Source organism: Astatotilapia calliptera, chromosome 12, assembly GCF_900246225.1.
Source record: "Astatotilapia calliptera chromosome 12, fAstCal1.2, whole genome shotgun sequence".
In the NCBI taxonomy this organism is placed as follows: Eukaryota; Metazoa; Chordata; class Actinopteri; order Cichliformes; family Cichlidae; genus Astatotilapia; species Astatotilapia calliptera.
The window spans coordinates 31,244,004-31,256,266 of NC_039313.1; the positions used below are offsets into that span (position 1 = coordinate 31,244,004).

At 38.2% G+C, this 12,263-nt stretch overlaps 1 pseudogene; it reads right to left on the reverse strand.

Annotated features, from left to right (window-relative positions):
* Positions 1–981: 981 nt before the first annotated feature.
* LOC113033174 (tripartite motif-containing protein 35-like) lies at positions 982–5,466 on the reverse strand (annotated as a pseudogene).
* Between the last annotated feature and the right edge of the window lie 6,797 nt (positions 5,467–12,263).

Here is a 12,263-nt window from a genome sequence, read left to right on the forward strand (position 1 = left end):
GCATTTGATTTGCCACGAGTTCCCGGCATGCAATGCGCGAAAATCACGTGATTGCTAAACAAGGGGGAGGGTGCATCTGATTTTCAGTCAAACACAACAACAGAATCACCAAATTTGATTTATTTCACTTAGAAACATTTTGTGATTCTCAAAAATCAAAGAACCCAGTTAAAGAATAACATTGAAATAAAAATCAAAGGTAGGATTTATTTTCATTTACTGAAACATTGAGACTGAGAGTGAAGTTTAAAAATCAAATTTAAAACCTCATTATAAAACATCAGAAGATCCAGAAATCTTCCAAACTGCGAGAAGCATCTGGTGCTGATTGAAGTTAAAAATGACACAAGAAAGAACATTTTTAATCCAATCGATGAAGTGTAGTTACACTGATGAGACAGTTTCAGAACTTAGAAGTCATTTCTTTGAATTTGGAAAACTTTAAAGTAGACATGTTACTTTAAAATGTTATTTAACTAAAAACAAGATGCAGCTAATCAGGATAATTAAGATGTTGTAGTTGTAAAGTTGGTTTTTGCTGATGTTTAATAATTTATAGTTCTTTCAAGAAGTGTCACAGTTTGCTGTTCACACTCAACAACTTTGAAAAGCAAAGAAATCATCATTCAGATTTTAAAACTCTTAAAAATACTTATAAGAACAACATGAGAAATATTCTGAAAATATTAATTTAAAAGAAACAAGAAAAAAATGTAAAAGTTTCTTACAGAAACTCGAGTGGGTCAGAAGATTTTCACATGAAAAAGTTGCTTTGGTTTCATTGAATTGCTAATAGTTCCACTAGAACAACAAAATGAAATAAAACTTGATAATGAAGTTAGACATTTTGATTACTAATTTCCCTAAAGTTAAGCTGCTGCTGGACTGAAGAAACAAACAAAAAACAAGCAAAAAAACAAACAAACAAAAAACAACAACAACAACAACAAAACACAGTTGGAACAAAGAATCACTTTACAGTCAAATCTCAGTCTGACAGATTTTGATTAAAGAGGTTTTGGCGTCTCCTGCCTTTCCAATATAAAAGTATGGGAAGAGTTTCTCAGTGAAAGTGTGTCTGTGAGTGTAGATGTGAGTCATGTCTTCAGGGTCATAGAAGGACACCTCCCCCCTGTCATAGTCCAGCTGGACTCTGATCCTCTGGAGACTCTTCTTCACTGTCACAGTCTGACCAACAACACTAGTGTATTTTCCACTGTGATGATTTAAACACCAAATTCCATATTTTGGTGAAGCAAAACACTCTCCCTTCCTGTCAACTGGGCCCTGTTTCAGGAAGCCGGTTTAGAAAACTCAGAGTGAAAAACGATACGCAGGGTTGAGTAACCCCGAACTGTCCAACTCGGAATATTCGGTTTCAGAAAGGCTGATAACAATTAGTTCAGTCAACGTGGAGTTGCTTTAACCCCAAGTGAAGCGCGCGCACGAGGATACATAAAGCCCTGATAAGCGGAGCACAGATTAAGCGAGTCACCATGGAGACGGAGGGAAAGAAGGCGTGGTCAATGTATTTTACAGCGCTTGAGGCCGAAATTCTGATGGCAGCATATGCCGATAACACGCAAATTCCGCGGAAAAAAGTAACACAGCCACAGCTGCGAAAGACAGGGAGCATGCATGGCAAAACATAGCCGACAGAGTCAATGCGTGAGTGTTAATTTAAACATTGATCGAGGGATTTCCACCCATTTAACACGTTATTTTATCATATGTTATTTTATTTGTTATTTTATACATTTTATTTTGTGATGTGATGTGAGCGCAGGTGCAACCCAACAGGCCCCAAACGTTCCTGGCAGCAAGTAAAAATGAAATATAAAAATATAGTCCAAACAGGTAAGGTGTAATTGTATTATGAGCCATAGTGCTTGGTCTGTTTGTCCCATGTAAATCAATTGCAGTTAGAGGCTACATTAATTTCCTTTCTGTAAGCACTTATTGAAATTATCTGAGCACATTACAAGTACATATTTGCTTACTCTGTATGCTCAAATGTGGCCCGTTATAGCCAACAGAAAAAAAGCGGAGGCCCGAAAAACAGGTGGAGGTCCTCCACCACCACCACTCACAGAGGCTGAGCAGTTGGCCCTCAGCCAAAACAGTGGGCGCCCTGTGGCCGAAGGCATCTCTGCGGGGACATCCTCTGAGTCAATAACCCCGCAAGACACAAGTGCCTACATAGGGGGTAAATCCAAAATAATACATGATGTGCATACATCCTTTCTTCACAGTCACCTTTGCAGTGCTGCTCATTCATTTGATAAACTCTTCACCATAATGGATTATTTTGTAGTGAAGTTATTTTCCTACTGATTTTGCCTTCCCTCAGTCTTGGTTGTCTTTGAGAGCATAATGACAATGAAGTGTAAGGTGATTGGTATGTTTGTTAATTGCCATTTGGTCCCTTGTAAGTTATAAGTGACCTGTATAAACCTCATATTCTATCAGTTGATGGTGGTGGTGTACTGCATCTGGTGCAGCCTCCTGTTGAGCCAGACCAACATGCAGTTGTGAGTAATACTCCACAGATTATATGAGTGTACAGTAGAACAGCAATGTTGTCTATTTCTTTACTACAGGAAAATAATGAAGAAACATTGACAGCTGTTACAGAGGAGGAAGCAACAGAGACACTTTATGAGGTTTACATCTTTTAATACTTTGTGTACAGGAAATACAGGCGACCAATAAAGCCAGTTGAACAAAAAATCTGTTTATTCTTCTTTCAACATGTTGAGGTGATGGGTCAAAAGAAATGATTGTGACATATGGTGTCTCTGACTGCGCTTCCATCTTGTATGTCCGTGGGAGGGTCAGGATGTTCATGGTTTGGATCACTGCTGATGTTTGGTTCAGAAGGACAGTGTTCTCCTCTAATTGTGGCAATGTTGTGAAGAATCACACATGCCACAATAATGTCACATGCCCTTTCTGGGGTGACCCTGAGTCTTTGCAGGCACTGGAACCGGGCCTTAAGCATTCCGATAGTCATTTCAATTCTGGCTCTTGTCCTGCAGTGAGCCAGATTATATCACTGCTGTGGGCCCGGTTCAGGGTCAGGGTAAGGGGTAAGCAAATAGGGTAAACATGGATACCCCCTATCACCAAGCAAGTAGCCAGTGAACTCTCCTAAGACAGAAGGATACACTTCAGTTCAAATGTCCCTGAAGCAATTGGTCTTTATATATTTTAAAGTATTCTCAACTCACCATGTCCAAATTTTGTGCTCAGTGTACATTCACGGAATATTTGTGAGTCATGGACAGAGCCTGGCCACTTGGCTTCCACATTTGTGATAATGTTGGCAGCATCACATATGATCTTCACAGTGCAGAGAACACAAATTAGCATCCATTACTATGATGAAATAATTTGTTAGTTTGAAATGCTACAGGGAACTATGTACCTGCACATTAATGCTGTGGAAAGACTTCCTGTTCACATAGTCTCCTTCATTTACTGAAGGAGCAATAATTGGAATGTGAGTACCATCTATACAGCCAATCACACCTGGGAACCGTGAAAATAAATGTAAAATTTAAGTAGTAGTTCAAGTATCACCACATCATGAATTAAGTTTTGTTCATCCTGATACCTGCAATTTTGTGGCATCCCTCTTTGATGAATCTTGTGGGTCTATGACCGGGGAACACCACAAACGAGTGCAGGAGACGTTTCAGTGCAACTGTAACATTCCTGACTGCCCGACAGACGGTAGCCTTGGAAACGTGCTCAGCGTCACCAATATTATACAGAAAGCTCCCGTTTGCAAAAAACCGAAGTGCAATACAAATAATATGTACAGAACTGAGAGCATGTCCGCGATGTGTCACATGCGTAATATATGGCCTGAGGATGTTATTCAAATAAATTGTAGATTGTGCTGAGAAACGGTAACGTTCGCACAGGAAATCATCAGGTAATGATAAGATGTCCAGACGCGCTTGAATCACTCTCTCCCGGCGGAGAGCTCTGCGGAGAATTTGGGCTTCGATATCTACTGGCTCTTCAAGGAAGGGACACGCCATGTCTGAGACTTCCTACTGTCAGGTTTCCGACAAAGGGGCGGAGACAGTCAGGGTTAGTTGTGGTAAACCTGCTAGGGGGCAGGTTAGCTTCACGGCGTGTGTCGTCATAGTGACTCACTCAGGCTTCAGCTGAACTCGCTTTGTGAAACCGAAAACCCAGAGTTTTCGTTAACTCAGGGTATACTTACTCAGTTTTTCCACTAAACCGGCTTCCTGAAACAGGGCCCTGACTCTTTAACTAAACCCACCTCCCAGCGTGGATGGTCTCCCACCTCCACCTCCCAGCTGTGTTTCCCTGAGGTGAAGCCCTCAGAGCCAAAAACAGTGGGATACTTTGTGTTTCTCTCTGGATTATCAGGAAGCCGCTGCCATGTGTCTCCTTGTCTCACTCTGGTCAGATCATCAGACAGATAGAGACAGCAGTTTGCAGTGTTTGGGTCCAGAATGACAGGACTGAAGTGGACCTTCTCCTTCATCTTCTCCCACACTCTGAAGGACAGGTTGCCCAGGTGTTTGGCCACATCTATCAGTGCTCCTGAGACCAGCTGTGGATCTGACACTGAGCTCTGGGCTCTGCTCTGAGTGTCTTTATAACTGCTGAGGAATGGCACGCTGACAGAGAGGAGATCTGCTCCTCAATCATCTTCATCTCTCTGCTGATAGTCCTCCCCTTCTGCTCCTCTTCCTCCTTCAGAGCTGCCAGTCTGGACTCCTCTTCCTCTTTCAGGAACTGCTGGAGCTTGTTGAACTCTGCTCTGATCTGCCTTTCTGTGGACAACAGCTGCTTCTTGGAGTGTTGAATCACTTTATTGTATGTTTCCTCCACTTGTTTGTATTTGTTCCTCTTGTCCTGCAGAGACTTTAAGTCAGATTTCAGCTGCTCCTTCAGGTCACTGACTGCTTCTTCTACAGGAACCACTTTGTGACTCTGGTGGAGAGAAAAGTCACACACAGTACACACAGCTCTTTGCTCGTCCACACAGAACAGTTTGGACTCTTTCTCGTGTTTGCTGCACACCATTGTTAACTTCTTCTCTCCCTTGTCTGTCTCAGATGATCCAGATTTCTGTCTCCCAGTAAATGAATCAGCAAGTTCTTTCAGAGCAAAGTTCACACCTGGATAATCCTTTGAAGATTTTCTTTTACAAATGGGACAGTGTTTGTTTTTAGTTTGTTCCCAGAATTTCTGCAGGCAGCTTGAACAGAAGCTGTGGTTGCAGCTCAGAGACACAGGATCTCTGAAAGTCTCTGAACACACATGGCAGCTCAGGAAATTTTCAACGATTGCAAGTTTCTCAGCCATTTGATCCTTAAAATCTTTTTAACTCACCAAATTACTGTGCCTCTGAATACGTGTTTTTCAGCAGAGAGCTGTCAGCCTGTAATGGCGTCTATGCTCCGTACAACACCGTCAAATTTAGTTTCATTTTCATGTATCAGGGTCATGTGATTATTTGTGGAAACATTAGTTGTCCCCACTAGATATCGCTGTTTAGTCACAAGTCAGGTTTTCAAATTTAGTTTTTGGAAGAATAGAGATGCAATTTTAAGTTATTTTAAGTCAAAGTCACTGTGATATGTCAAATGTAGTTTCTAAAATAAATAAATAAATAAATAAATCCCTCCCACCCCCCCTCACAATAAAATGAAAATAATAAATAAAATAAAATAAAATGGATGCCTGCCAGGTGTTGGGAAGTTCTTGGGGAGCCTGGGCTCTGTTTTCGGCTCGTGTCAGTATGGCTGATCTCTGGAGAGATAATCTGCTCGTTCTGTGTGGGGCCTCCCTCCTTCTTCGACTGGGATGGACAGGTAGCTGCCATTGAGATGTGTGGCCTTGGGTTTGGGGGCTGCGGATAGCTCAAGTCTTCTGGGGGACCTTGTTTCAAGTACACTCAAAGATCAGATTCAGGTCCTTCTTTCAAAGAACACATACAAATTTTGTTAGTTGTTCATAAATGTAATTAAAAAATACCAAATTAATTTGGTTTTCTTTGTGTTAACTTAAAATTTTTCTAAACCAGCAGAGGCTGATTCTGAACACAAAATGAATGAGTTTGTTGGGGCACTGGCGGCAGGGGGAGTACATTTTTGCACATGCGCATTTGTATACTCAAAGAAAATATTCAAGCCCCTCTTTAAGCTAAAACCTTTTTTTTAATCTCACTCAACGCAAATGTAGCAATCTAGCGTTACTGCAATTATTATTCGTGTGGTGAACCTAAATTATTTTCTCTCAAAGCAGTCTTTGTTACAAGAACACAAAGTTATTGAGTTACACAAATGTCCGCCCTCTTCGAAACTTTTGCACTCTTTCAGGATCACCTAAATGAATGCAGCTGCTCTTGGCCTCTCTGTACTTTTTGGATAAAACTACACCTTCAGGTAAGGTAACATATTAATTTTTCATATAACCAATTGTGCATTTCTCTATGAGCTGAATGTAGAGTACTGCTATTTATCATAGAAGCTTGTAACAGTTGTTTTTTGAACTTTTGGTGGTGCTACCATTCTCCTCTCTGCTGGAATACTATTTTTTTTTACCAAATAGACAGGTCTTTTCAAAAGTGCCTTGTTTTAGAGGGCAAATTATGTAGCCACCAACTTTTAAGTACTCTGAGCTTGTGCTAGCTTGATAGCAGCTAGCCAGCCGCCATGTGCTAAATGAAAGGTGATCTCCTAAGGCCAACTTCATTCTTACTGTTTTCTTTTTATAATCTAAAAATGTGGCATTCTGTGTTTATTATTATATAATGCCATATTTTAGTAGAAATTATTGTTTTCAGGTGTCTTTAACAGCAATGCATAGTTTACTGAGGGTGCTACCAAAAGTGAACCATGTGGCCATAAGAGTAACTGCAGTCAGCACAACACGCACTCCTGTGACGTTCAAACCTATTTATTATTAGAAATGATCTCTTTATTTATTATTCGCTACCGCCTAGATTATAAGAAAATGCTGTGTCAGGGGGAAGCGTTGGAAGGAGAGGCCGATGATAGTCACGGGGTTAGTAGGGGAGGGCACTGGAGAACCAGTGAAGTTTGGCAGTGAGTTTTGCATAATATGTTCCCCTCCAAGTGACAGAGCCCTGAAACAACCTATTTCTTAACCAAGGTATTGTTTCTGTTTTTCAGACCTCCTCCACTGAGGATGACCGGTTGAGATCCATGCAGCAACTGTCATGGGTATTTACACCATCACAAGGCAAGGCATTCATGAGCCAGAGGATGTGGGAGTTGTCATTGAAGGTACTACAGTTATGAACAACCTCGGTAGTGTCATCATGGCATTCATCGTCTTCTTTGGACTGATTTATGCACTTGATCTGAGCTATCCAAATGACCACAAGTACACTTTGGAGTTTTGTCAGAAGATTTGAATGAATCTGGATGGCTAAAGGCTCAGTGCACAGATGCAGCAAATGAAAATGAAGATGTTTGCTTAGGCAAGCAAGACTCCAGCACAAAAGTTGATTTTGGCCTTTTTATCTCTTTTTTTTCAGACTGTGACCTTTTAAAAAAAAAAAAAAAGAAAAAGGAAGTTTTCAATTTTTGTCTGCTATTCTGTTTGAACATCTTAGATGAGCATCCTATTGTGAGTGATGTAACCTTTAATCTATACTAATATAGATGGATAAAAGAAGGGTGGGAATTTAGCTCAAAAAAAGTTTAATGGTTGTAACCAGCATTTTCTTTTTAATTGCTTTTGGGATTTTCAAAGACACAAAACAAATGTTGACAACTTTGGTGTCTTCCACTGTTTTTAAAGTTGGTGTTCCCGTTTTTATAAGCTTGTAAAAGTTTGAATGTCATTGGTTTTAGAGAAGGGAAGTTGAGATTTGCTTTTTAAATTAAAATACATCCCCTTTGGTAACACAAAAATGTTCTTAATGAAAACCTTTTATATATACATTATATTTGTATTCAAGTATTGTTGGGTTGTTTAAAATGTTCAGTGACTTGCATACTATGGTGTGAATTCTAATGTTTAGTAGGTTATCATTGTGGATATGCTGAAAAGCTACCTGCAAGTGTCACTGTAAATGTATACAATGATTCTTAAGTGAAATCTGATTTTACAAATTGCAGTTTGAAAAAGCAACAACATACATTTTCTTTTATACTGAGGGGACAGATTTGTTTTCAGTCTTGCCTAGTAATACAAAGGTGTGTCCTATTCAGATTTAATATTAATTTCAAATGTAAGACAGCACTTTTTTGTTAGCACTTTGATTTTGTTAAGGTTAATTTGACCATGTGACATGTATGTTTATTCACAAAATATTCTGTTTCTACTGTTAATTCAAATGATTAAAATTGAGTTGAAAAAACAAATTCATTTTGTTATTTTTTTTTCAATAATTCAATAGTTAGTTGAACTTAAAAAAATAATTTTAATGTGAAGACAATCTAGCTCAAATGAATGACATTGTATTAAGTTGAACCAACCAAAACCTTTCACATCCTATTAATGTAATTTTCTTCCTTTTAAACTTATTTTAAAAATGGTGTTCGACTGACTCAGTTTAATTAAATTGTCATGATGTATGTAGATTTGGTTGAACCAAAATATATGTATTACGTGGAAAACCTGCCATCAATCCAATTGAGTTCATCCAATGACTCATTTTTATGAGTGTATGTTTTTTTTGTTTTTTTTATTTATTTATTTATTTTTATTGTATTTTACTCTATGTTCTCCATTTATCTTTTTCTTTTTTACCCTGTCTGTCAGCTGTGGGATTGGTATATTACACATGTACTGTGACTAGTAATAGAAATAAAAACTAAGAGAAAACAAACAACTGTTCTTGCAGTACTGTTTGTTCCTCTTTATGAGATAACTCCTTGTTTATCTCAGCCTTGGCACCAAGCACAGATGGATGACGTATGGAATAAAACAAGTTGGAGGTGAACAGTTTCCCCCCTGACTTGTTAAAATTAAATCCATTAGCTTTAAACAGATGCCTACTGGAGTCCACGTCATGTGACAAATATGGCCAATGTGATTGGCTGTGCCTTTCAGAGAGCTCGGTTTGGCAAGCCTGCACTGCAAGGACCTGCAAGGAAGAGAGGAGGATGGCAGCAAAAAGGAAGACCCTGGATATAACAAAGTATTTTTCAAATAAACCTGTGAGTCACTTAAAGTCAAGTTCACTCATAAAATGTGTCTGTCATAATAACGTTACAGGCTATGCTAGGCCATACATGCCAACACTCCCGATTTTTCCGGGAGAATCCCGAATTTCAGTGCTCCTCCCAAAAATCTCCCGGCCAGCTGTGGCACGCGTGCCTAGGGTTGCCGACCCCTGTCCTAGAGAGTTAAGTTGACAGTAAATGTCTGAGATTTTACAAGTGAAAAAAAAGAGATAAGAGAATTGCAAAAATCAACAGAATACACGTGGGAGGGGAATGTGTCTGGAGGTTTTGTGATTTTACTGAACAATGAATAGAGGGACCTGGAGTTACCTTCATTAGAAATAATTAAACCAGAGTAGTAAGCAGATTTGACTGAGGCAATGCAGTCCTTATAGAACAAAACATGATCATTATACATTTCTTTATGTACAGTAAGTCCGGTTTTCTTGAATGAACGTTCGAGTTAGCGTCCTTTAGCTTTAAGGTGATGCAGGTCAGGGGTAAACCATGGAGCTGAATGGGAAAATGAAACGGTTCAATGTTTAAGGGGAGCAAATATGTTAAGAAGGTTATGAAGGTTGACATTATAATGACAAACGAGTTCATGAGGGGTTGAGGAGCTGTGAATAGATGGAAGGTCAAGGACGGCAGATGAAAAAAGAAAAAAGAAAACAAAAAAAACAGCTGGGTTGATATTACTAATTTTCCTAAAAGTGATATTACGAGAGATACAGGTTTTGGAAGCGGTTATGTTTGTATCCAAAGAAATAAACATATGTGGCTTTACAATGGGTGGGGGTAATGCCAGAACAACAGACCAAATCCAGGATATGACCTTTAGAATGGGTAGGAAATTTTATGTACTGTAGAAACCCAAAACTTTCCAGGCAGGAGGTAAAATCTCTGGAAAGAGATTTTATCATTGTCCATATGAATATTGAAGTCACCAGCAATGATCAGATTTGGAGAAAGTACAGTGAAATGAGTGAGGAGAGCAGAAAATTCATTTAAAAACTCCTTGTTTGGCTTAGGTGGCCGATAAACAGTACATATGATGGTGGGGGTAGATCCAGGGAGCTGTAGTGCAATGTATTCACTACACACATATACATATATCTATCACTGTAAATAAACGCACTCTCTTTTGCTAAGGATTCCTGGTTGGCGCGTGAGTCCGTTTCAAACATTGTGACAATAACACTTAATTTTCCTCAAGCTGGTTTAAAAAAAATAAATAAATAAATAAAAAAAGAAAATCAGAAACCTCACAGTTCTTATGAGTCAAAAATATATATTGTTTCTGTATATGAAAGACTTCATTGTTTACCTTCTAAAAACTACATTTAATTTTTACGCCTTCTTTAATAACACAAGTCAGCTTGGCCCCACAGTTTTTATCTGCAGAGTTGTGTCTGCAGCCAAGGACATAAATTTGGGTTCAACATTCATGGGGTTGAGATTGTGTGAGAGAGCAGAGATCTGGCAGGTTGGCACACTCACACACAGTTTGTGTGCTCTCATAAAAATAAAGCAATAATTTTAAGTAAAATGCAACTGAAATATATAAAAGTTTTATTTTTTATTTATATGTTTGTTAGAAACTGAATGTATAACAGTGAAGTGACTATAGTATTACTGTAAACTGACTACATCCTATAAGTAGTTCGAGTTCAGGCACACAGGATCTCTGAATGTCTCTGAACACATCACAGTTCAGGAAAGTTTCTACACTCATCAAATGTCACATCTTTACAGCTTGTACCTTACAGTCCTTCAAGAAAGCAAAGTTCTTTTAGAGACCTCACCTGCTGTAATTGTGGTCTAGTTAATTAATAAACACCGAACACACTAGTATCTGCTTTTACTACCTGGGCTGTGGCCTCAAACCTGCATAAGATTTTAGACCTTTCAACTTCAACTTTCAGTTTGTCATGAACTGAAATGTGATGAACTGACTGGAGAGAGATGTCACTGAAAAATAAAATAAAATGAAATAAAACATTACAGAATCATTACATGAGCCTATACTTTTTTTTATTTTTTTTTTTATTTCCAAACAATAAGAAATCACAATCATTAGATATTGAATTAAATCACATTTAAATATAGTCCTTTGTCACCTGACAGCCTGTAATAAGGTATTGTTCAGTTTATTTGAACCTTCGTGTACAGCACTTTGTGACTGCCTGTCTACGAAAAGCGCTTGATAAATAAACTTTACTTACTTAAAGTGCTACCGCTTTTGAAGTTGCTAATTAGTCTTTATCAGTCTTCATGATCGGTTTCACTTGTTAAGTTATTTGATTATTTAACTTTTAAAAAGTGAAAAAGTAGAAATAAAATGTTGAAAAAAAAACAAAAACAAAAACAAACAAAACATTTAACCAGAGAATATAATATGAACTTTGTCTCCATCTTGTGAGTAAAATATGTTTTGGAGTCCTGCTTAGTTTGGAGTTTCATCTGACATCTCTGCAGCTTTGTTCAGCTCTGCTCTGTCAGTGTGCAAATATTTCTTTGAAGTTTTAATATTAAAGATATTTCTTTAAAAAAGATTTTATTTTTATTATATGATTTCTCTAAACATCAAAACTAAAACCTAATTATATAACGTAGAATAACACAAAAAAGCAAGTAATTAATCCAATCAGTCAGCTGTAGATACGCTGGTATCTGAATGAATGAAAATGCTGCTGAGCCTTATAACTTTCCCTTTATAATATTTTTTTGGCCTTTGGAGCTTTATTTGATAGATTTAGTGAAGAACGGAAAGCATGGGCAGAGAGAGAAGGGGGATGATACGTGGCAAAGGGCTGTGGGTCGCCCCTTCTCAGCCATATGACATGGGGTACAGAATAAAATGAAACCCTCATCACAAAATCAGACAATTTGATTAATAACTTTACTGACCCTTTACAACAAATTAAATATGCTTTCCTATCATGTTTGTTAAGGTCTTATTTTGTAAGCCCCCCAGTAAACACACTGGTTAAATTAGACGTTAGTGACTCACAAGGTTTCTATATGAAAAGTTGCTTTTTCATATACATACAAACATTTTAACAAACTTTACAA